The 23414-nt window shown below is 40.1% G+C and overlaps 2 long non-coding RNA genes across 3 annotated transcripts; both read left to right on the top strand.

The window, feature by feature from the left end:
* Nucleotides 1–307: 307 nt before the first annotated feature.
* Nucleotides 308–1973, top strand: LOC308190189. Its single transcript, XR_013946992.1, has 2 exons — nucleotides 308–809; nucleotides 971–1973. It is a non-coding gene; the product is annotated as an uncharacterized lncRNA (long non-coding RNA).
* A 7684-nt stretch (nucleotides 1974–9657) lies between these two features.
* Nucleotides 9658–20573, top strand: LOC308190188. 2 transcript variants are annotated; one of them, XR_013946991.1, is made up of 4 exons: nucleotides 9658–11979; nucleotides 12615–12784; nucleotides 13159–13286; nucleotides 17073–20573. It is a non-coding gene; the product is annotated as an uncharacterized lncRNA (long non-coding RNA). The 2 variants fall into 2 exon arrangements; XR_013946990.1 differs by having other exon boundaries at nucleotides 13159–20573.
* The last annotated feature ends 2841 nt before the right edge of the window (nucleotides 20574–23414 follow it).

Raw genomic sequence — 23414 nt, forward strand, 5'->3', positions numbered from 1 at the left:
CATCTCGCCCATATGCTCTCAGCTGCCCGAACCAGAACCCACAAGTGGTTACCTGGTGAAACTTTCCAAACATCAGATTTTTTCCTCTGCAGAAGTGATGCCTCCCAACTGGATCCTGTAGAAGAGAAATCAAAATATACTAAAAAAAATACAATTCTTATAGTTAAATGACTTTTTACAGTATCAGACTGAGTGATCAAAGGACAGGCCTTTTACTTGAAATGCTGTTATATACTTCAGCATCTTCTAATGCATCATCACACCATCTTCCAGCGTTTGCATTCACAAGAGTAGACGGAGAAAGAAAAACCAAAAAGGGCCTAATAATTAGAGCAACAGGACTTCAGTACAGATTGGCCCTGAATTGTCCCTGAAACATAGTTATAATAGCTGGGACACTTAGAGATACTGGATTAAAAAAAAAAAAAAAAAGAAAAAAGAAAAAAAAAAGCACTGAACAACTAGAAATAGACACTGATCTTAGACTTATAATGGGATTTTTTAAAATATATTTTGTTTATGTGTCTCTTTGCTGTCATTCTGTAACTAGAAATCTGATTACTCATCCAGCTGAAATGAATCATTGCAATGTTTTGCCCTTGCTTAGTGAGTGTTAATGGCGACTCTAAAGGAGAAGCTCACGAATGCGTTGAACACTGTCATACTGGACACATAGAGCTGAGCGAAACAACAGTCCCCAAAGGATCAGCAAGCCCTGGCAAGTATTTAGGAGCCCTTAGGGCCAAGAAGGTTTGAGAAGGAGTTTACTTATGGATATCCAGCACTGCTACCTTTGCCCTGAGCTCCAGGTAAGCCTTGAGCAGTTACTTTGTGCCTTAACAACCCTGAGGTTTACGCTCTGATGTTAAGGTGGATGCAGTAATTTACTTGGGGCGTACAGAAAAGGCTCTCTACCCCTTGAACACTAGCTCTCCAAGACTCTTCCATAACCTCTTCCCTTTCCATTTAGGTACATACTAACTACTAATGCAATTTTCAAGTACAGAAGTCCATGTTTGGTAAGTTATTTTTGGTTATTCCATCTACTGAAATTCATCCAGAGTCCAATCTACTATGCCAGCAATGTAAGACATGATGGGAATAGTGCTTAAGCATTGCATTTCTGCTCAGCTCGTATTTCAGAGTCTCAGGTTAAATTCTACTATAGTTTTTGTTGTTGTTGTTGTTGTTTTTATAATACATTTTTTGTGTGTGTATTCTAAAATTCCAAGGTATCTGTAACTCCTTTAGAGACAATGGGTCTCTGTCTTCTTTCAAAATTAACTCATTTCAAAAGTTCAAAAGAAGTTCAAAATTAACTTCTTTCAAAATTAACTCGTTTCACCCCTTCATCAGCTTAGCACTAGCTGATACCCATGGTTGTTCCCATTACAAAAACATTAATGACTTTGATTTAAAGCACTTTTGTATTTTGGCTTAAATGTCCTCAGTGATTATTTTGTCAGTCTGTCACATCCATTGTATTTGGGTCACAGCAATACCCAGTGAACCAGGTTTGTGGGTAAACTGTCACAAAGTTTGATGCTTGACTTAAGACGATGCCTCATACAGCTCTGCTATCCTAAAAGAATTAACTGCTGAAATCACTTTAAAGTAATTTTCTGTTCCAAATTAAAGTGCATCTTTGCAGCATAATCGAGTAATTTAATTTACAGACATAGTCATTATTTATGGCTTATCATTCATATCTTATAAGTAGTTTGCTGCAAACTACATTTGTAACTTTGATAGGTACATTAACATACATAATTTAAATCAATAAATTCTTAAAACTTGAACATCCATAATGGCCTACTTAGCAATCACTGTGACACCTTTAAAATGTAGTCAAAAGTACCATGATTGTCACACAGGCTGTTTGCATTATAGCACGTTTATATATTAATTTGCAATAGCAGCAATAGCATCACCTAACATTTAATTTAAAAATATGTTTCTAATATAGAATAAAATCATCAACAGGAAGGAAGGAAGGAAGGAAGGAAGAAAAGGGTAAATATTTGATGCCAGTTACATAAAGGATAGGAAAATATATCCAAATGTGAAAAACTGCCCACAGAGAGCTTTGGAGTGTACTGAAATGTGCCTTGACATATGCGTAGACTAAACAGACTGCAGTGGTGGTTCATGCATTAAAAAACACAGATTTACTAGCATTTGTTTTCCATTTGTCTTGTAAAGTATTGAGCATCGTCTGAATGAAAGTACTGATTATGTTTTCAACCCCTAACTCCCATGACTGCTCAGCAGACTTGCAAGGGGCTGCTGAAATTTCATGTACTGTATTTAATGCTCAAATAGCACAGAAACAGCTGCCTTAAAAACACTTTATACAGAACAGCACAGTCATCCCTGCTGATTGAATCAACATTTTAATGTTGACCACCCAGTTATGATCCTGTGAAAATAATTAACTACACGTTTCAGAGCAACACTGCTATGCCGCTGCATGGATGTACACCAGTGGTGTAAATACTTGTGTACCTACAGAAAATAACTATAAAATACTTATAGATAAATGAAAATAAATATAAAATTCTAGCAGCTCTATCCTGCTCTAGTTCTGTATGAATGCTGGGGATGAATCAAAGTGTGAGGCATTGACACATCAGGAGGTATGGATGGATGTTGGTAGCCTTGAAAAGGCAGGAGCTCAGGAAGGGGCTGGGATCTGGGCAAGATTTGTCTCTATAGGCAGTGTGCAAGATGAGGGACACAGCAAAAGAAGGCAAGACGAGGGACACAGCAAAAGAAGAAACCTCTTACATCATCACATCAACCTTTCCTGACCTCTCTTTCTGCAGGCAGACTGGCTGTTCACCTTTCCTCTCTGGAGCACCTATAAGACACTGTAATTTCATATATTTGTTTGTGCCAGCAGCATGGGAAATTATGTCTAATTCCTCAGCATATCATTTTGGGCTATCATGCTCTCAACTGGACAGCAGTCTTCATTGTTCACACTCATAGTTTTACCATATTTTTTTCAGTTTCCTCCTACCATTCTCTCCCCTGCCACCTCCTTGTGCCAGCACCTAGGGTACCACCACCCTGCCCATCAGGCTGGCCCAAAATCTGGCCGGTGCCTTTCCACAGCATCCTCCAAACAGGCTCACAAGCAGGCTTTCTGAAACGCTCTAAAAAAAGGGTGTTAGAGGGCTTCTTCTCCCATACAGCAACAGTGACAATAATCTATGCTGGTACTATTTTGGATCTTGGTTATTTCAATGCCTGTTTCTTTGGCCTCAATAAAAATATATAAATAAAAATATATGTTGTCCAGAGAAAGTATTAGCGAGAATCCGGATGATGCAACATTTCTGAGGTAAAAACTTTATGATGATATAAAAAGAGACAAATAAAGCAATCCTTCTCTGAGCTTGCATTTCTGATTTGCCAGTGACACATGGAGAGTTTTGTGGGTTTTGTCCACCTAGATGTAAAGCTGGTGCTTTCAGCCTGCTGCCAAATTCCACAACAGAAAATCAGTATTTTTTCAATACTCAACTCCAAAGATAACAAATCCATGTCTCACTGTGAATCACCATCAATTCCAGAATTTTCTAAATGTTAGACTGACGATGCCCAATATTTTTTTGTGTGTGTTTTTTAGTTTTCTGACATTTTCACATTCCCAAGTACAATATCTCATAGTCTTCTTCCCAGCACTGATAATGTAATGCATGTTAGCCATGGAGACATCAGCGATGTCTCAAGACAACAGCCTTTATTCCAGTTAGTAGAGTGTGGTTGATTCTCACATCTCCCTGAAATCAGGCCATAAAACACATTTTTATTTTTAAAGACAGTCAGTTCCTAAGAAAATAAAATAAAATCCCTGGCAGAGACAGTGTTTGTAAAGCTTTGAGGTCTCCAGCATTTTATTAGAGCTCAGTCTAAAAGTGTTGGCTACAAAGATTTATGCTGAGGGTGCTGAAAACAATCTTCAGAGAAGAATAATAGTGTCATAAATGACAACGCTGTAACAGTCTGCCTGCTACGTTCGCTGGGTAGTTGGCAGTAGTTAGAAAAGTAACGGTGATAAGAATTGTGCTGTTCATCAAAGTGACACTTGTTTACCTGGACATAAGTGGTGACAAGAGAAGGACCAGTGATGAGGTGTGATCCTCGTGTAGTGGGCTGGCAGGGAAGGCAGGCAGGCTGGAGTGGAAATCGGGAGCTTTCTCGCTGTGTGAAGCACATGGGATGTTTCATCCCTATGAGTTTTAGCTGTGATGCTGATGAACTTACCAACAAATTAGGATCCAGAGATAGCACTAGTCCTTTGGTCAGGAGACAAAATATTTGGAGTTTGAGCCTCACCTACATCCCTCCTGGGGTTTGATATCACACAAAGGTCTCTTTCAGGCCCCCTGGGCCTGCCTGCTTTTCCTGCAGGCTGCAGGACCTGACTTTATAGGCCTGACTTTACAGGACCTAGTGGCATTGCATGAATCACAGAATCACAGAATCATCTAGTTTGGAAGAGACCTCCAAGATCACCGAGTCCAACCTCTGATCTAACACTAACAAGTCCTCCACTAAACCATATCACTAAGGGCTACATCTAAACATCTTTTAAAGCCCTCCAGCGATGGTGACTCAACCACTTCCCTGGGCAGCCTATTCCAACGCCTAACAACCCTTTCAGTAAAGAAGTTCTTCCTAATATCCAACCTAAACCTCCCTTGGCACAACTTTAGCCCATTCCCCCTCGTCCTGTCACTAGACACGTGGGAGAATAGACCAACCCCCACCTCGCTACAGCCTCCTTTAAGGTACCTGTGGAGTGCGATAAGGTTGCCCCTGAGCCTTCTCTTCTCCAGGCTGAACAATCCCAGCTCCCTCAGCCACTCCTCATAAGCCTTGTTCTCCAGACCCCTCACCAGCCTCGTTGCACTTCTCTGGACTCGCTCGAGCACATCGATGTCCTTCTTGTAGATAGGGGCCCAAAACTGAACACAGTACTTGAGGTGTGGCCTCACCAGAGCCGAGTACAGGGGGACAATCACTCCCTTAGCCCTGCGGGCCACACTGCTTCTTATGCAAGCCAGGATGCTGTTGGCCTTCTTGGCCACCTGAGCACACTGCTGGCTCATATTCAGCTGCCTATCAACCAATACTCCCAGGTCCCTCTCGGCCAGGCAGCTTTCTAACCACTCATCTCCCAGCCTGTAGCGCTGCTTGGGGTTGTTGTGCCCCAGGTGCAGGACCCGGCACTTGGCCTTGTTGAACTTCATACAGTTGGCCTCAGCCCATCAGCCCAGCCTATCCAGATCCTCCTGCAGAGCCTTCCTACCCTCGAGGACTGCTGATGGGCCACAGGAACGCTCCTGCCATGCTCCTTTCAGCTCAAACAGATGCAGTAAGCACCTCATGTGAGAGACTGGATGTTGTCCACTCAGCCCCACATCCTCAGGAGATGCGTACATTACAGAGATGACACAGATATCAGACCTAGGCACTTAATGGGATTAAGGAATAATCCTGGCAGCTGAGGGAACTGGGGTTGTTTAGTCTGGAGAAGAGGAGGTTCAGGGGAGACCTTATTGCTCTCTACAACTGTCTGAAAGGAAGGTGTGGGGAGCTGGGGGTCGGCCTCTTCTCACAGGTAACTAGTGATAGGACTAGAGGGAATGGCCTCAAGTTGCGCCAGGGGAGGTTCAGGTTGGAAATGAGGAGACATTTCTTCTCAGAAAGAGCAGTCAGGCACTGGGACGGGTTGCCCAGGGAGGTGGTGGAGTCACCGTCCCTGGGGGTGTTCAAGGAAAGGTTGGGCATGGTGCTCAGGGACATGGCTTAGTGGTGACACTGGTGGTAGGGGGATGGTTGGACCAGATGATCTTGATTTGATCTTTTCCAAATTTAACGATTCTATGATTTAATGATTTATATGAAGGAGTTTCTATATAATGATTTCTGTGAAAGAATGCAGATATCCAAGTCCCAGCTCCTGTGAATTTGGCTCTGTTTGTTTATTCCCATTTGTTAAAATGTTGATAAAAGATCAAAAGCATTGAGATAGCTGTAAAAATGTAATGCAGAGACCGAATCCAATGGCTATCAGTACTGCAGATCTTACAGACCTTTTCTCATTCAATCCACATGGAAGGTACCCTCCGGTGCTACACTGTCCTGTGAGGCATCCTTGGATTTTGGACAGCACTAGCTCTGCCTGTGTGTCTTCGCTGCTGGAAAGGATGTGAGGCTTTCCAGGGTAGTGCCCTTCCTGAGGAGGAGGTGGAAATCATTATTAACTATATTAACTAGACCTGGCGAGGAGGAATTATGAAAAATACAGGAAAAATGCATGCATAAGTGGTAATATTCTTCAATAAATAATAATATTCTAAAATATATGTTGCTGATATTCTGATGAGGTAAAAATTACTGATCTCCTTATAATGCACTGCTCCCCCGGCTAAGTAAATAGAACAAACTAAGCATCGCTTGCCTGCCATCCAATATAGAATAGGAAGGGGTCAGGACCTGAGAGGAGAATTTTAGTTGTTTGGAAAATATACAGATTGAAATGCTCTAGCTCTTCTAATTTTTTTTTATCTTATTCTTTTAATAACAAGCCAGTCTCTTTATGGCTTTTTCTAAAAATAAATGTGTTCAGGCAAACAGTGCCGGGCGTAAGCTGGAGGTATGCCTGGCTCCCAGTCTGTGTGAGGTGTGAGTCCCAGATGAGGATGCTGGACTGCTGCCAGGCTACTGCAAGTCGTGCTTGAGTGATGGTGACTGCCTGCAGCACCGGCTCTTTCCAGTAACAACGGCATTATTTACAGCTATGCACACATTTCCAGATGGGTCCGGAGGGTGAAAAGCAGTAGCAGTTACACTTGCATTGACTGAAACAGTCCTTTTTAGCTTATGATCCTTGCAAAGCATCTGGTGTCTCTGTTGGATTTGGCAGGGGAAGGGCTCATTTTGGGAGAGGGGTCCAAGGTCCCTGGCCCCTGAGGGGAGGTGTGCTGAGGCTGCAGCTCATCTCTCTGCATGCAGGAAAAGACTATTCTCTTTTTTCCCCTTTTTAGCAAGGCTAAAATCAGCTCACAGCTTTCCAAAGTTTTGCAGAAGAGTGAAGTAAATTCATATCTACACAATAAAATTTAAAGCCTTGCTTTGCGTTATTAGTTCTATAAATCTCTCCCTTTTAAAAACACTGCTTCAGGGAAGGCACACAGGACTAGACAGCTGGCTTCTAACTTCATCTGTCAGCAAAAAAGCCTATTTTTTTGGTAATATTAGAGTAGCATAACACAATTCCCTTGGTTTCTCTCACTTGCTCATAGGTGGAACCCTGCCACTTGGAGCCATTCCTCTCCCAGGTGGAACAAAGCACTGCAAAAATGATCTTTGCAGAAGACAAATCCTGATCCTATTAAATGGAGCAAGGAAGAAGGAGGTATCTTCAACACCTCTTTTAAGAGAGGATGAACTGTCCCCTCACGTCTCTCCACTATGGAAAGCTCTCTCATCTTAGGATGGGTAAAATCACAGTCCCCAATCCAGAGGCCAGGTTGCATTTGTGAAGCTCTAATAAATATGGACAATATTTTAATAACAAATTACATTTATTTCATTTTTCAATATCTTCATGGAAACCAAAAGGTCAGGATAACATCAAGAATAATGAAGATGTGGCCCTAAATTGCCAGAATGCTACTTAACAGCTTTGGACAGGCTGGAAAACGGAGGTTATAACTGTCTCAGTGAACATCAACATGGAGAGAAACTAAAGGCTGGGACTAGCATATGGCTGCTGCACAGAGGTTAATGTACCCTCTACTCCACAAAGCTCCTAGGAAATATGAGTTATCCCAAATTCAGACCAATTTGGGTACAAGATTTCTGAGAGCTGGATGAAAGGGAGTCTTTTTTTAGTTTTTCTGCAAATGCAGCAAACAGGGTGACTGTATAAGTCACACTAGAAAGACTTCTGAAATCCAAAAGTACAATTTGAAGTCAATTCCAAAGATTTTCATCTACATCAGTGAGATCATGATTTATTCCTTTCTCTAAAACTTATGTGTAAGGGACAGAGAGTGGTGTCCCACGGAGACAGGGCCTGCACTTGGTGATTGCTGATGGGGGAACATTTCCAGAGCTGATCAAGGAAAATGAAGTCACTTTTACAGAGCGGTTGCTAAATTTCAGCTAGCCTCACTTCTCACATACAAATCCTGGTCATCTGGGTTACTCGTGTGCGGGTCAGAATTCAGGCCCATCAAAATTCAGAAATGTTTTTTCCTTTGGGAAAATGAGGTTAAATGGAGTGAGTGCTTTGTAAGTTCAGCTGGCATGTATATGATTTGCTGCCGGTGAACGTGCCATTTGCTCATCTCTCTGGGGATGGTACTTGCTGACAGCCTGAAGTCATAAATGAAATGATTTTGCTCATGTCATCATCACCCCTCCTGGCCATGGTTTTGCTGCACCTACCTATCACACAGCCCTGATGATGCATGATATGCTGCCGAGAGCTGAAATTCTTCCCTCTGCAGAAAATAAGGCATAGACCAGTCCACTCCTTTCAGCTCTGTCTCTTTAACCACCCTGCAGTACAAGCTGAAATGAAGCATCCTTTTAAATGTCTTTTGACACTTTCTATTACAAACACAGTATGGTGCTTCTGCTTCTCACTGGTGTCTGCACAACCTGCCCATCTTCTTCCTCCATCATACAGAGTCTCAGGGACCAGGTAACTGGCACATGATGCTGTGTGCTCCTATGGAAGAACAGAAATAGCCAAAATATGCAAGCAAAGATCATCATCCCATCAGCTGTCTTTGGAGACTAGCAATACAATACAAACTATTGAGGATGAAATCATTGTAGAGTCAGGGAGTGAATTTAAGCCTCATTTGCTTTGGCTGTCGGTTCTGTGTATGGTTGCACACAATAGATACACATACACATGCACAAATATAAATATATATATATACAATGATGTCTACTGTGCAAATGCCAAATTGAACACAAATACCATTTCAGGTATTTTTGTTGTCGTTGTGGTTGGTAACAACTGATTATCATTACAATTTGAAAAATTACTAAATCCTGAATGTCTTCACATTAGTACTGGGGTGTCACAATCAGTGCTTGGCTAGGCCTGCTCCACGCTGCACTTCAGTCACTTTTTTAAAGTAGAGTGCATCAGTCTGCATAAACCTTCGCTTGGGTAGAAGGAAGGCAGAAAACATTTTTCTCCAACTCCTTCTGAGCCCTCAGAGGCAAGCTGTCTCTCTTGGCATGAATCCAGATAAAAATTCAGCAAACCCTTGGTAAGCGTAAACTTAGTTGACTTAGGGTGGATTTAAGCATACGCTTGAAAACAAATCTGTGCTGCAGGGCATGGCCGAATGGTTGCTTGTTCTCCACTGCTCAAGAGCTGCTCTCCAGGATCTCTGCTAGATGGCTTTGGTTGTTCTCTCCCCTCAAGAGAGTATAGCTGCTTTTGTACATTGGTCACTGATCATATCCATCCGACAGGTAGAGCAGGAATTGCTGACAGCTCCAGCCTCCAGTTCCAGCTGCGTTTCCCCGCCTTGAGCTCTCTGGCCTGTGCCAGAGAGGAGCCTGAGCATGAGCCAGAAGACATGGATGGTAAGGAGACCACAGCCTTAATGCAAAGCTGTCTCTTTCAGCATGACAGAACAGACCAGGGACAGCAAAGCTGTATAATTTTGACCAAGCTAAAGTCTTCTGATAAGCTTCCTCTCATTGTACTACTGCTGGGAGTTGTGGTGGCAGTTTGTGTGGACTGTTCCCAGAAGAAACAATACTGCCCCGCTCTCACAGATGGGCAGTACTCAGGGTTAAAAATACAATTTAAAAACAAAGCAGCTTACGGATGAAAAATAACCTAAGCATTTGACTCTTTTCAAACAAGTACAACTAGTCATAAATACTGAACATGTGGGCGTCCTTGCATCAGAGGAACTGTTCACATTACATCCTCGACTGCAAGCAGCAAAGCAAGTTTCAGCTTCTTTAACTGGTTGTTTACATACTCTTGGACTGTCCCAAATGTGCTGAGACAAGTCAGGTGGTTTCAGCTAACTCATTTTATTTTGCAATTAACGTAAGCAAAAAGCAAGTGCTGGCTCAGCAGCTCTTTGGAGATGGAGCAGCACGAAGTGGTTGTAGCCCAGTTTCTGATGATTACAGGACATCCCAGAGGAAAATACAGCAAGGTCGAGCAGAGAAATGTGAAACCTTGGGGTGTACAGTTGCAATAAATTTTCCTTTTGCCAATTCTATTTTTTTCTTTTTACAGCAAAGAGAGAGGGAGGCTAGCTTAAATTTTACTGTGTAGGTTTGCATTTTTTTTCAGGTCTTCTCAGCTTTTGATTAAGAACCAGGTGACCTCATACTTTGTATATGTCCTGAAAGATATCAAGATATTTCTTTAGGACATTTTTATTTTATTTTTATTTTTTCCTTTACAATTCAAAAGTGCAGTAATCGTTTTTTAAATTAAAAATCCATTCTGTAGTATTCTATTGTGTCTGGCTATTTTCAAAATACTTTTATCAAGGTTTCTTACATTTATTGTTGCTAACTGGCATCAGCAGACATACTTCCTATTAAATTTGCTCAATTTCTGCTCCTGCTATGTTGTTCCAGCATTGGAATATCTACTAGAGCCCTTGATAGTTGTTTTTGTCTGTCAAAGTGATGTTTACAATTTCACCTTAATTTGCTTCACTTGATTTCATGTATTACTTTTAGCGATTTCCATCATCTAGGCACTATCTTGCCAAGCTGACCTCTGAAGACTTATAATATTTAATTACAAAAATAGCATCTCATACCTCATAAACAATGTCTGTGCCTCAAATTTTTAAAACAGTAATTTAGAAAAAGCATATGGGGACTCCAACTATATAACTCTTGTTAAATTTTCTGTAGCAATTGAAGTGGAGATAAACTAACCTCTTGAACATCTCTCTTTAAAGTCTAAAGGCTATGAAGATCTTAATACATGAGGGTAAGTAGTGGAAAAGGAGAATGATTAAGGTTTGTATCACTGTATGTAGGCATACCTGTTAAAGCAGAAGTCAAGAGCTCAAACAGTGTAGAAGACATGGTTGAAAGGCAGTTTGGTTAAGCTGCAAATTTTGGAAATCACACCTGTTTCCAAGCTCTGGGACATTCAGAATTGGTAAGAAAGGGAAATGCCATGTGAAATCCTGAAAAGGCAGCCTGGTAAAGAATTAAAGGATAATGGCATACTTAGTGCCAGGCAGCATGTTTTGCATTGAGGGTTGATCAAACATCATATCTGAGGGAAACTGCCTTATGCATGAACCATCGGTTCACATATATAAGGCAGACAGTTGTGTGGTGATGGTAAGTGTGGTACCTTGCATTACTATTTCAGCAGATGCATCTTTGCTGGATATATGGGTGGATAAGCCTCAGGTTGAGTGTTTTGGCAGTAGTGATCCAACAGTGCAGAGCTGCAGGTGCTAAAAAGGGGAGGGGATGTGAGAAGTACATAAACCTGCATGGAGCTACTGCATAATTTTCATGAGCACATGACAGGCTAATAATGGAGCTAAGGCAGATCTCCAGGGCTTTTTAGCTCTTGCTAACTTCCTGAAGTTATTCCAAATGCATTCACTGCCTCCAAAAGTTGGTAACTTGTTTATGTTCAGAACAGGAACCTGGTGGTGTGGTGTAAGGGCCCAGTATTGTTTTTCTTAAGCAATGAGGGTACTTCATAACTGCCGTGTCTGGTCAGATAAGCTTTTACAGACTCCAAAGTTTCAGATTTTCCAATTAGTTTAAAGCCAGGTTGTGTTCCCACAGCTGAAAGTGTTGGAGTTACTGCAGACAGTTCACAACTAAACATCCTCCATTCTGAAAGGTATCCAACCCAGATGTGAGAGAAAAACCTTGTTTCTGCTGAAGACAGTGGAAAATTTCCCATCAAGGCCAATAAAGGTAAGATTTCAATTTGAAATTTGTGAGATAACCTCTCACAATCTAAAGAGTCATTACCCTGGAGGTGCATTTCTACTCCATGACATGACCAGTGCTGTCCAAGCTGGCGTCTTCAGCTGGGAAACCAAAGGATGCGTAAGTCCCATCAGCTTAGGAAGAGCAACCTGCCCCTCTCAACCTTCCATCAGCACTAATTTCATAGGAACTGAGGGAGTGGGTTCTGATTAGACTAAATGTTAGTTACAGGGAGGTACAGAATAGGCAGCCTTTTCGTGTCTACATAAACTTGTGTGAAGAACAGCAAGCAGATTTCTCAACATCTGTCTAGACACTGGTACGGCTAGAGAGTGAAAGCTAGTGATCTCCCCTAGAGGTTTTATGATTTACTTATCATGTTACCTGCTGAGTGGGCTGGACTCTCTTCTGAGATACCCTGTTATAAATTCAAATAAATTATGGAAAGCAGGAATGGGAAAGGCCTGCTCTTCCATTACCCCACTCTGCTTCTGTAAGAACAGCACATCTTTAGCAGATGTATATCTAAAAGATACACATAACATATAATCCAAGACATATATCTTAATGTATATTCATGTGTTGGAGATTCTTTCATCTCCCTTGGTGATCTACTCTAGGCTTTATCAGTTCCTGCAGCACACATGCTTTCTTAACCCAATCTCCTCTGACTGCAAATGAAGTTGATTCCATCTGGTTTTACATTGTTGGAAATGGGAAACCGTGAATTATCTTACTCTGTAACAACCCCTGCATGTATATGAAGACTATTACTCTACAATGAATAAAGGTAATTTTTCCAGCTTTTTCTAAGACGTTGAGGAATGTTATATATTTTGTTATTTTATTTCTTTCCTCTAAACATTTTCCCATTTTTCTAGGGCATTAAGTGAAATGTCCAGAACAAAGTGCTGTTCTACAGCAACAAATCCATTACATAAATTAAGCTGTATAAAGGGAATGAAAAGCAGAATGACTTGCACTGAAAATAAAATTATTTTAAAATGCCATTATTTATTGCCATCACTACTCTCACTGAGTACAGACCAAAGCAAATCTGTCACAGATACATCCACTGCCAGTACCACTTAATTTATTATAATTTAAAAGATGATTAATAAAATAGTTATCCTGTTTTTTTCCTTTGTCTTCTTACTGTTCCAGTCCAGCAAGAAGCTTCCCTGGCATTAGTTTGGACCAGTGGTATTATTCAGCTCCTGCTGTGGAAAAAGGACCAGTCTCGTTGGCGACCATTTAATCCTGATTTATTTTCTACCCTAAGTATCTTTCAGGTATCACAGCCTTGCAAAGACAGACTGAAATGCAACGTCTCTCCATTTTAATATCTGAATGTCTTCCAATAGTCCACAGGGTGACTGGGCTCACGTCTGCACCTAGCTTCACTGGGCAGCTGGGGGCTGATGTGACACCTGGTATAACAAAGCAGCGAGGAAAATTGAACACAGTAACACAGTGTCCTCCCAAAGAGTAATTGCTGTTCAAGATGAGGGCAAATTTTCTCTGATTATTAGAATATGTAACTGGAGCAAGAGATATATCCTTCCCTCTCTGGGCTAGCACTTACTCTCCACAGCTTCCTGCCAAGAAAGACACTTAGTTTGAGATTGCTGATAGCATGAAGGAAATTTTCATTTCCCTTTAAGTACAGAAATTCTGCTGTAGGACTGAGACTTTGAAATATGCGAAAGAGGCTTACGTGCAATGGGACAGAAGCACTCTCCAGCTGTGGAATTGGCTGAAGTTATGAAATAGGAAGTGCTTGTTTTAAAGTGTGTGAGACATTGTGCTGGCTTGCAGCATAAAATATGCATCTTCCCCTTCCTGCAGGCCTGCACTGTGTGCTCATGACTGAACACAGTCACTGAACACACAGTCCTTGGCCACAGTGGAAAGAAGCTGTCTGGATAACAAAGGAAATGGAAGATTTGCTACTAGGCAGAACAGTCACTTCTTGCTCAGCCAGTTGTCCTTAATGACACCGGAGCGTGCTGTTAGGATGGATGCCGCAATGTTCACGAGGAAGGAGCACTCTAAAAAAGTCAGTGCTCAACTTTTGATAGCCCTTCCCAAGTAATTATCGTGTCAGTGGATGAAGGGCAAATAAAATTTAAAACTTTTCAGGGAAAGGAGGATAATTCTGGAAAAGCTTTCTTTAATGCCATCTCGTTCCAAACTGAATAAATCTGGTGGACATCACATTCAAATTTAATCAGACCTCTATGCTCCTCTTTCTATCTCATATACTTACAACATTGGTTAAAAGTATGGTTGAAAAGCCGGTTTAAAATTCAGCTTCATTTGCCATTCACACTATTACCATGCAAAAACACAATCAGTTTCAGAGCCAGGGCCCTGGGCACCTGAGACCCAGGGCATCCTGAAGAACACTTCTGCATGTTCTCCTTGTCAGGTTGGGCCTGGGTTTGTGCACTCAGAGCTGGAAGGAAAAGCTCACAGCTGAGTTTGCCAAAACCACCGGGACCGAACCTGAGTATGGAGCAAAGTGACCCCAGCTGGACCCTGCATCAGGGGGAGCAGCCAGCAACACAAGGGGACAGTGGCTGGAGACAGCACGGAAATCTGCTCTGCTCTCGCCAGTAATGCAGAAGCACCTTAGTGCTCTTTGGTGTGCAGAATACATAAGCTTGAATTTCTCACTGCTTTCTACCACCAACAATGAAAAATGTTGGAAACTAACATCTCCTCAAAAGCATTTTAAATGCTTTTTCTTTTTCCTGTACCATCTCTTTAAGTAAGTATATGACAGAAAAAGCAGAGGAAGAGTGCAATACAGAAATTAGTGTTTAACATTACAATTCTGTGATTCTGTGATTCTGTGAAATGACAGTGAATGTTACACAATGGAGCATCTCCTTACAAAAGAGTATAATCTGCTGACTTCATAATCAACATGGCTGCAAACAATCTCCACATGAGCATGAAAGAGCAAATGCACGGAGTATCTTTGGAGCAGAGGAGAAGCCAGTGCATGGGCTGGTGGTGCTGAGCTCTAATGCAGAAGAGAAATCCTCCAAAGTCAGTAAAGCAAGCAAAAGACAGAATGTGTCCCCATCTCACGGCTACAGAGCTGTATACTTTGCATCGTGTGCTCTGGAAGACTGTCTGTTAAGTGTTGTATTACTTCAACTGCGCTGGGAGATATATGCTATGTTTGCTACATCCAAGAGCAAGCTATAAAGTATAACAAATAGAGAACAGCCATTAACAAGGCACTGACACTAGCTTAGTTTAAATTAGGGAGTAGTCAAGTTATGGCAGTGATACAGAACATATTCCTATAAAAGATGAGGCTATCTCTCTGACTGCAGCAGGGCTATCCTTTTACATGTCTTTGTGAGAAAAGCATACTAACGCAAAATAGTGCTTGGCCCTCATAAAACAGTACTCCATCTCTGAGTGCTTTATTTATGGGATATGAAGTTCAATGACATTTTAAATGCTTTTTCTTTGGATGGTAATAATGATCTAATGATTATTTAACCATTTTTCTCGAACAATCCTTTATTTAGGAAACTGAAATATGTGAAAAATATTGCCATGTAAATGTCAGTGAAAGTAATTAACCAGAGAGGAATTTAAGATTATATCACTTGTTCTCTTTTTTCCTCTCTTAGTAAGATGTTAAAAAGCAAGTAGAACTCCGATGTCCTTGGAAATATTATAAGATGAGAATACAGTATGATTTAAGAAGTATTTTCCATTTCTTCTACTGCAATTGCCGCATGGTATTTCTATAAAAATTCAGAATGCAGAACAAATGAACTGTTCACTGGAGTCTTTAAATGTAATTTAATGGCAAATAGACATGTCTGAGTGTAAACTCCTATCTCCATTATAGCAGAAAATAGTTTATCAGGGGACCGATAGTCTGAAAGATCTTGACCACCACCAAATAAAAATAAAAATTTTCTAGCTGCTAAGCATGTTGCTAGATGACTGTGTGAACCTCTGATAATGGAAGATTTTTAATAGAGATGAGGTAATATGCCTCAAAAAAATGTTTTATCAAGGTTTATCAGGAAAGGTCCTTCAGTCTTCCTGCTACAACAGTGCTGAAGTAACGGTTTAGATTCAGATAATCCTTGAGGACAGAGGTTGCAAGGCAGTAGATTTCTTGAGGTTTCTTACAGCAGGCTGGGTTCTCTTCTGTGATGCCATGATTCTATGATTTATTTACAAAAACAGTCAAATTAAGTAGGGCAAATTAAGATTAAAATATGACAAGGCAGTACCCTCTAGAACTAGAACAAAAGTCCTGATCTTCCTGGTTTGTTCATTTTGTTTTGTTTTGTTTAAAGTTCAGTGTGGCTATCACCGAAAAAATCTCTTTCTCTTCCTGTATATTTATGCTAATTCCAACATCACGGTGTTGATGTATCTGTATGCTGACTCATTTTTATATACACCGTGTTCTCTTCACGATGAATTATCTCACTGGTTAATTTTCTGTACAGCAGCATATATTTCATTAGATGTTTTTCCCTCCTGCAGAGATAGATATCTCTGAAGAAACATTTATCACTGATTACTGCAGAAAACATTCTTGAACTGTGAGCTGTATGCTGAGTTTCCCTTTCCTTTGATTTCTTTATTTTTCCTCTTTTCTACGTAAAAGTCCAAGGTAAAATCTCCTATGTGGCCCTTCACTCAAGTACAATTAATTATTAGTTTCAATTCTTTTCCAGCTATTAAAGGTGCTGCATTATTTTATGAATATTTCCATAACTGAGACTATGCTGCAACTTGTTTTTATCTTGAATAAATTACAGCTAAATAGGCTTTAAATAGATATTTTACCAAACAAAAAGAAATCAAGAAATGAGCTGTTGCATGTAGTGTTTTTCCAAGGCAGCGTATGTATGTATATTTTGAATACACATATATACTATACATACACATACATATGAATACGTATGTATATACACATATGTAACTAGAAGTAGAACAACATTCTGCATCAGGAACTTAAAGGTTGGTACTTCTGTGGCTGTTCATGGAAATGATATTTGAAATATTGTTACTTTACTTGGGTGCAGAGATATTTGGATGGCCTCAGCGGATAACAGACTTTATCACATCACTCCAGCATGTGGGCTACAACTTCCTTGCAAAATGTGGAGCATCCTGAATCATGGAGAGCATGAGCTGGCTTTTCGTTGACCTTTGGGAAAAAGGTGCCAGGGTTTGGAGTGGCACAACCCACCGTACACACAGACTGGAGTCCAGTGAAACAAACTCATTGAGGATATGCTGCAAGTAACATTCCATCAGATTTTTATTTATTTATTTATTTTTGTGATTTAGTATACATCTTCTCAGATGCTCTCTTCTTTGAAGTGTCTTCGTGTCATCAGTGATACCTATGTATCCGTAAGGATGAGATTTTCTCTGGGGTTCCAGTCACCCTCTGGCATCTGATAACATATTTATGTCTCTCCAGGGTCACAGTGCCAGACTCCTTGCCTTGACAAAGGGCTTGATCACCAAAGTTGCTGAGAAGCCACACTTATTCACCAGCAGACATGACTTGCTTGGTAGTGATGAAACTCAATTGTCATTTTCAGGATATTAAGAATCATATCTTCATCTTCGGCAAGGACCTGGTACATAATGAGCCACTCAGGACCAGTGAAAAGTTCTATGAGCTTCAGAATAAACAAACTATTCATCTCCTCGCTCTGTATCCTAGCCATGACTCTGGACAGCCCACTGCTGAAATGTTCACCTCCTGCCTTCGCTACAGTAGGAGTGTCTCTCACCCTGTGTTTTATTTTGACTGCCAAAAACCTATAAGGCCAAGGACAAAAGGTCTTCTTTCTGTATGATTTTCTGCGAGTGTATTTTGTTCAGTAGTTTCAAAACTCTACATATTTTATAAACATTAGCTGGATTTATCGCCTATGACTTCATGCTTCTTCCAGGAATTAGCTCTTTGAAGTGCTTTCCCAGAGAATATTGCAACTGAGATATGTCTGTTCCATTGTAAACTTACTGACACTGCTCTGTCTTTTCACATAGATAATTTGACCATTTCCCAGGCTGCTAGGATTTAAACACATCCCTTAAGCATGTACCAGATTGGTATAACGAATAGGTATCCCTGACCTTTGTCCATGCTTTGGAGACTCCAAAGCCTAAGGTTTCTAGGAAAGAAAGCAAATGTGTCAAGCTAGTACCTACTCTAAATCCAGTGACTTGTTCCAGTGGCTATTCTATCCAACTGCAGATGTCATTTCTGAAGAACATGTTGGTCCTCTGCGTAGAAGTACCCAACAAAATTGTAGGATGGAATTGTCCAAGGAACTGATAAACACAGAATTTCTTGAAGATCTATAATATCACATGAAAATAAAGATAGGCCCATGGCTTCCTGTTTTCATTAGGACAACAAAAAGGAGACAGTCCTGCAGCCATAATATTCCTGTCATTCCTGTCCCTGGCCAACTACAACTATTTTGTACAGCACTGACTTGTTTTCATTTAAAAAAATTATTTAGACAATTCAGTCACATACATAAATGCTATCACTCTCTTGCATAAAGGTTAATGCCAGACTACAAATTGAGGCAACCCTTCATCCTTCCAAGTGGAGCTGAGCCATTAGACTGAAATGGAAAGGGAGGGTCTTGAACCAGTGTTTCTTGTTGATGAGTAGTCTCTCTGGGGTATGGTGACAACCACCCACCTATGTATTTTACTCAGTGGTCTTTAGCATGAAAAACATGAGTACCAGTGGGAGTTGGGACTGGAGACTGGATTAAATAATTAATAACAGTCAATAATAAATTATTTCATTAATAATTTTAATTATTTTGCTAATGCCTTGCAAAAGGAAATGACAAAATTCCCTTGTAGAGAACAAAAAAAGCTGATTCTCCCTGTCTCTAGATGGCTCTTTGAAAGTAGTTGTTCAGAAGGTGATTGACACCCCATTCTGTAGTTTAGGTTAAAGAATAAAGGGAATATTGACCTATCTTCATGATTCTGACCTTAAGAACTAAATTAACAACACAGGTTCTTGTGCTGTCAGTCACTATCTTGGTATACCTTCTGCTTCTCTTGGTGCCTGTGGTTCTTGTGTGCTTGGTCTGCTACTGTAGAAATAATCACAGAACACTGTACCCAACTGCAAGAAATACTGAAAAGACAAAACCAAAAAACAAAGTACTAGATTTTAACCTACTTTGTCAGAACTAGGTTAAAGGTTGGCCTAGATTATCTCAGAGGTCTTTTCCAACCTGAATGATTCTACAGTTCTATGATTGGTGGTATGATATTGAGATGTGCTTCTGGGACTGAACAGTTGAGTAAGATGGCAAGCTGAATAAAATTATTCAAACACAGTCACCTTGCAGGGCAAAACCACTCCTTTAATGAGAGAATGAATATCACTAAAATGTTAAAGAAATTAGGTTTCAGAGTCAGTAGATGTTCTTTTTACTTCAAGACACTTTCACAGAAGATAGAAAACTGAAAAACGTTCACAGTTTTGAAAACTGTTAGGAATTCAGTGTTGAATTTTATCCCAAATGCAATTTAGCACGGATTTGTTACTTGTGTATGTGCCCTTTGTGTTGTTCTTACTGATAGCACCATTGTTCCCACAAAATATATTACATTTTGTCCTTCTTTAGTAATTAATCACTCCACTTTCCTATTAACAAAAGCAGCAAGTGGGATATTAGGTTTCTTTCCCCCCTGATGATCAGAACATTTTAAGCAGTTTCCTTACAATAGACAATATGTAGAAATAGAGACTGGTTACTGTGAATTGCTGCTATGGATACAAGATTCTTATCTCTGTCCCTGTTTTAAGGCTACATGGAGTGCTTGTTAGCACATTAACCAAAAGGCATTTAACATTATGTATAGCTACAGTGCATTAAACTATACTGCCCATCTTATTTGGTTGAAGTCCATTCTGCAGAAACAAATGTCAAAGGTCTGTTTTCCCCCAAAATTATAAATTATATAAAATTATAAATTATATAAAATTATAATAAATAATAAAACTAAGATATACAAAACCACTAGTGTATATGTTAATATAAGCTGACAAACAGCCTCAGAGGGTGGATAAAAATGACCAGAACTGAATAAAGAATAATTTCTCATACATATAAACCCTTACCCACAATATATCAAATATTTTCAAATACCTCATTAAACAAAACTTGGAGGAAATGAGCTTCTGATATTCTTTGTATGGCAATCCTTATGATATATATGTAGGTCAGTGCTATTTTATCACAGAACACTCAATGGCACATCTCACCTCTCTCTGTTATGGCAAAAACCTCAAACATAAAAGCAGAAAAATGAACAGACAAATAAACAAAATCAATTGAATTCAGCAGCAATAGCATGTGGGTTATATTTCTTACCGAGATTAAATAAAAGGACACTTAAATGACTGTTGTGTGAAATGATTTTGTTTCTTTCACACATATATTTGGTATTGTGTGAGCAATATATCTTATACGAAGAATAATAAAGGAAATAACTCTTGCATTTGTTATTTGACTGTAGTAGTAACATGAAAGCACAGCTGCTATTAGTGAAAAGTTCTAGATGCTACTCTGCAGCTCACTGAATTTTCTTTTATTTTAGGCTCCCTGAAGGTGACATTCTCAAAGGCCCTCAACCTTGAGTCATATAAACTATGCAAGTGGATATTTGCATATGTAAACTGTGCACTAGCACGCACTTGAGTGTGTATTATAGCTATGAGCTGACTTAGTCTGCTTGTAAAAATCACAGCTTGAGTGACATGTACACTGAACATTTGTACCCAAAGAAATTTCACATGGTTTTTGAGTATTGCTTTTAGTATCAAGCTGTGAGCCCAAAGAAGTGGTAAAGAGAATCAATAGACAATAACATTTTTAGTAATATAATATTTTGCAGGACCAGGAAGTAACCCAATAATATTTAATGTGTTGTATGCCCTCCCTTCACTCTGTTGAATAACATAGTGCTTATAAAATAAAGTTTCAGAACCTTCTCGGGTTCTTATCGGTTAAGGGAGTGTTCTATGGATCTAGACCACTGCAGTCTGGGACTTGATCCAAAGTCTATTTAAATCTCATGAAAAACAGGTGATGACCGGTCATACTGTATCTCAGGCACATGCTGCATCTGTATGATATTCTTAATTGAATATAAATGTTTTGCCAGAGAAGCAGGCAAATAAGTGATTTGCTTAGTCAAGGCCTATGAAAAAAATAAGACCATCCTGTCAGCACATGATGGTAATTATCTTATGCTGCTTGGCTTCTGAGGCACTTCCTTGTAACTTGAACTAATTCAATACTAATTCACTGAAAACACTGAACCAGGGATATTGGGCCATTAAATTAACTTAAAGAGGTTTGTAGCAACCCGGCAGCAACTCAGCTGGCATTGCATAGATCAACATCATTGGTTATCGCTGGTGTCCCTACAGACTGATATGTTTCACGTGGACTTTTATTGCTGAGGATGCATCAGTTTAAGTATGAGCTACTGAATGTGAGATTAACAATCCATATATTCTTGTTGTTTTCCTCAGGCAGCTGATTAAATAATTTTGAAAAAATTATGTTGTTGTTTTTTTTTTTTCCCTTGGTGTTTGACCTCACAGTAATTTTATTAATGCTGAGATATGAAATGATCATAAAACCAAGCTTTGTTTGAAACTCATTGGGCAGATTTTGAGACTCCATGAAGCAATTTAATTGCCTACTCTACAAATGGTTCACGCCAAGCAAAACCACAGACTGCAAGACACTGCACAAATACAGGCTTTGTTTAAAAATTGTCAGAGCAGGCAGATTTGGATTTATCTGAATGGATTTATTTACTGTGACAATTTATGCCTTGACTCAGTTCACTGAAGTACTTAGCAGATGAGGCATTTCATAGATTTGTTTTGGAGTAACCGCATACTAATGTTCATAGACAAGCCTCTGCTGAGAATACATTCACAAACTTGTTGCATTTTGATGGAAACCTTCATCAAGCAAACCCGTGCATGGGAACTGTTGCTCTGTGCATAATGCGTGATTAACGGGCAAGTGAGAATGGGCCTTGAATGATGTGAGTGGTTCTTAATGAAGAAAGCTACAAATAATTTATATTAAGAGTGAAATTTATTATCTGGCATTGTTCAAGAGTAATCCTTTACTAAATCCTGTAAAAACAGGCTGTCATGGCCCTGAGGGTGTCCCCATGTTAATGTTTTGGCCGCCACGGCCTGATGCTGCAGGCAGCCCTCTCCCTGGGCTGGGGAGAGAGGCTCCCAGCCCTCCCTGTCCCTAGGGAGGTGCTCAATGTCTGAAGCTGGGGCTGCCCCTGGTGCCCCCTGGCTGCCTTGCTCCTGGATGGGGGCCCTGGCTTCCAGGCTGGGCCCTGCTGCCCCGTGGACATCCCCCATGGCCTACAGCCCAAAGGGGAGCCGCCATTCCGCACTGCCCTGGCCCTGCCTGCAGCCGGGGCCTGCAGGGGCAGGTGGGAAGAGGCAGTTTGTTTCAGTGACATTTTTCAAGATTTAGAGACTTTTTTTTTTTTTTTTTTTTTTTTAAGAATTAAACATGAACAAGACTGTTAAGTGTGCCAGATAAATTCCAGACAACCACATTTTATCTAAGACATCTGTGCAACAGTCAGATTTGTTTCACAAATAAGTCAGCCACTGCAAAACCCCACAGGAATGGAAGAAGTAGCTCAGAAAGTCAAGTGACTAAAAGAGAAATTAAATCTGCCATTTTCAAGTTGCTTTGAGGATTTTCTATCATTCTGGAAAAGGCAGAATAAAATCATCTAGTGTGGAGAAAATCACAAACGTGCATCATGGATAGAAGCAAATCATTTATTTTTGAGATGAACCTAATAACAAAACAATTCCATGAAAATAGTGTGATATAAACTCAGATCCTTCAGGGAGTGCATAGAAGATATACTGCCTATGAGAGATGCTGGCCCAAGTGCCATACATACTGTCTTTAAGAAGCATGTTAACTCATTATTGTACATCATTTGCCTTTCTTAATAAAGGTTTTATCTTGGATTCAACCTTCCTTGTAAAAAACCATTACAAGTTATTGAAGACCCAGTGAAAATAGAGCAGTGTAGCTATTGCCATGATGTGGTGCAAATAACCTTCTCCCTCTCTCACACCTGGGGGAAGTGCTTTACAATCAAGGAATGGATTGAGTTAAAGATCTGAATTATAATGAAATTTGTAAAAGAAATGAGACTGGGGAATGTGCAAAAGAAACCTTTAGTCATTACACTGGCAGGAAGACAAATTCTGTGTATGCACAGCATTTTGCATGACTATAGACTGGGGAATACTCTAGAGAAAAACAACCCATTATCTTCTTAAATTGTGGCTTTTA

The sequence above is a fragment of the Anser brachyrhynchus genome, assembly GCF_964034855.1.
Source record: "Anser brachyrhynchus genome assembly, chromosome: 2".
In the NCBI taxonomy this organism is placed as follows: domain Eukaryota; kingdom Metazoa; phylum Chordata; class Aves; order Anseriformes; family Anatidae; genus Anser; species Anser brachyrhynchus.